This window comes from Dipodomys ordii, unplaced genomic scaffold (genome assembly GCF_000151885.1).
Source record: "Dipodomys ordii isolate 6190 unplaced genomic scaffold, Dord_2.0 Scaffold320, whole genome shotgun sequence".
In the NCBI taxonomy this organism is placed as follows: Eukaryota; Metazoa; Chordata; class Mammalia; order Rodentia; family Heteromyidae; genus Dipodomys; species Dipodomys ordii.
The window spans coordinates 275,115-277,928 of NW_012267536.1; the positions used below are offsets into that span (position 1 = coordinate 275,115).

Genomic DNA, 2,814 nt, shown 5'->3' on the forward strand with positions numbered 1-2,814 from the left:
CCTTGGCCCCGTCCCCGGAGGCCCGCCCTTGGCCCCGCCCCCGGAGGCCCGCCCTTGGCCCCGCCCCCGGAGGCCCGCCCTTGGCCCCTCTTGTCTAGTTCAAGAAGGCTGCAGACCCTCCCACCCTCTTGGGGGCTGGGAAGGTGGCTCAGTGGTAGAGCGCTCCCCTTGAGCTGAAGAGCTGAGGACAGCGCCCAGGCCCTTGAGTTCAAGCCCCCGGGCTGGCAAAAAAGAAAAAAAAAGTGTGGGTCAACGGCAACTTGAATGATGGGTGGTAGGAGAGGACATGGGCCCGGCACCCCCCAGAACCGTTGGTGTGCTCATTCCAGGGCCCGGCAGACCGCGCCAGGTTATCCCCTAGATTGAAGGCACACACTCAGTTGTTCTTAATGGCCCAAATGGACACAAACCAAATATCAAACAAATTAACTGAGCTATACTTGTACAATGGAATAGTCATAGCAAAGAAACAAACCAGCTACAGCCAGGGAGATGGGAAGACATATTAACATGGATATGTCATATAAACATAGTATTGAGCCAAAGAACATTGCTTAACAACAGTGTAGAATGAGCAGAAGGGGCCCATTTGACCCAGGATGAGAAGGGGTGTTTTGGGACTAACAATACTGTTTCTTAACTTTGTATCAGGGTGGGGCTGTACTTGGTCTTGAATTCAGAGCCTTGTGTTCTTGGTTTTTTTGTCACAAAAGGCTGGTTTCTACTACTTGAGCCACATCTGCACTTCCATGTACATTTCTTTTGTTGTTAGTGGTGGTGATGGGGCTTGAACTCAGGACCTGGGCACTGTTCCTGAGCTTTTGTGCTCAAGGTTAATGTTCTACAAAGAACTACAGTATTGTTTTTTTTCTGGTCTCTGTATTAACAATCTAGAAGGGAGAAATCTACATGCTCTGGAATACAATCAAGCATCAGGAATAAGCTCAAGAACAGGCCATATGTTCTTTTACTGTAACAAGGAAGACTTGAGATGGTAGTAGCAGATTAGAATGTAAATGAATTTATAAACACAAACTACCTGTGTTTTTTTCTTCTTCTTATCCTGCTCTTTTCAAGATTAACAAGCCAGGTACTGGTGGCTCACACCTGTAATACTAGCTACTCAGGAGGCTGAGAGCTAAGGATCGAGATTCAAAGCCAGGTTGGGCAGGAAAGTCTGTGAGACTCTTATCTCAAATAAACTAACAGTGGTGCTGTGGCTCAAGTTGTAGTGCTAGCCTTGAGCTGAAGAGCTGAGGGACAGCACCCAGTCCCAGAGTTCAAGCCCCACGACCAAAAAAAAAAAAAAAAAAGACTAACAAATGTTGAAGACATTGTAAGGAGTATGCCAGACTCTATTCATATACCACATCATTACTCTCACATTTCGGAAAGGCAAGTGTTGTGTGTGCTCACATACATGAGCATGAGCTGATACTGGGTCTTGAACTTGTGGCCTCAGCACTGTCACTAAGCTTTTTTCTTTTGTGCCTGTCCTGGGGCTTGAACTCAGGGACTGGGTGTGCTGTTCCTGAGCTCTTTTTTTTTTTCTTCAAGGCTAGTGCTCTACCAATTGGGCCACAGCTCCACTTCTGGCTTTTATTTATTATTTTTTAATTATTTTTTTATCGTAGTTCAGGGGCAATGAGTCTCCTGGACTTGCTGACCAGGCACGCTTTGAACTGCAATCCTCAGATCTCAATCTTCTGGGACAAAATACTATTTACAGAAAAAAAACATAGCCATTAGCCTGTAGCGCCAACAGGGTTGCAGATTCAATCTTCGAATTGGGGAAAAAAGAGGATCTGTTTATTTTTATTTTTGACAGCACTGGGGTTTGAACTCAGGGTTTTATGCTTGCTAGGCAGATGCTCTATCAATTGAACTATGCCTCCAGAAAAAAAAGGGTAAAACATTTAAAAGTCGGCGCCTTGCCGGGCACTGGTAGCTCATGCCCGTTCTCCTGGCTACCCAGAAGCTGAGCGCTGAGTATCGTGGTTTGAAGCCAGCCCGGACGGAAAAGTCTGGGCGACCTAGCTACACCAAACCACCCAGAAAGCTACAAGTGGAGCTGCGGCGCAAGTGGTACAACGCTAGCCTTGAGCAGGGACAGGGGCAGAGCCCAGGCCCTGAGTTCTGAGTTCAAGTCCCAGGAGCAGCTGGCGGTGGCTCCAGCCTGTCATCCTAACGACTCAGGGAGCTGCGATGCGCGCTGCTGTTCAAAGCCAGCCCAGCAGAAATATGTTGGTCCAATTAGCCAACCAAAAAACTTTTATTAACCCGGAAGTGGAGTTACAGTTCAAGTGTTTCCTGGCCAGGATGGAGCAAAAACGCCTGGCAAGAGCCTGAGCCCCACCCCTACCCAACCACAAACGGCATCTTTCCAGCGTTAGTTAACGACCAATAAGAGATGGCTCCGCCCCGGACGTTCTGGAGAATCCCGCCCCTCGTTCCTCTTAAACGAGGCCAAGCGCCCGGGGAACACCGGAAGTGACCAAGCGCCCACACCTCACATGGCGGTTACTTAAGCGGCGATAGCTCGCTGAAGCTGAGAGTAGAACTGGCGGAAGTGACATTTTCAACGCGCGCCCGGAATCTTGTGGGGTCGGGGAGGGTCGCGGTGGCGGGCGCCTGGGCCGACTTGGTTTAACTGCGTTTCCGCGGGCGCGTCGCCGTCCCGTGTGCGGTCGCTCAGGTAACTGCCCTTTTAGCTTTCCTTCCTTTCGAGGTCGCCTTGGGAAGACGGCCCCGCCAGCCCGGCCCCGGGCGGGCGGGCGGCCAGGGGTCGGAGCGCGGGCCCACGAGGGACGCTCC

At 50.5% G+C, this 2,814-nt stretch overlaps 1 protein-coding gene across 2 annotated transcripts in view; it reads left to right on the top strand.

Moving 5' to 3' along the window:
* The first annotated feature begins 2,595 nt into the window (after positions 1-2,595).
* Tbp (TATA box binding protein) overlaps positions 2,596-2,814 on the top strand; it is a 21,639-nt gene continuing 21,420 nt past the window's right edge. For both annotated transcript variants that reach the window (XM_013036639.1, XM_013036638.1), the window contains exon 1: positions 2,596-2,695. The gene's annotated coding sequence lies outside the window, so the exon portion shown is untranslated. The remainder of the gene's footprint in view (positions 2,696-2,814) is intronic.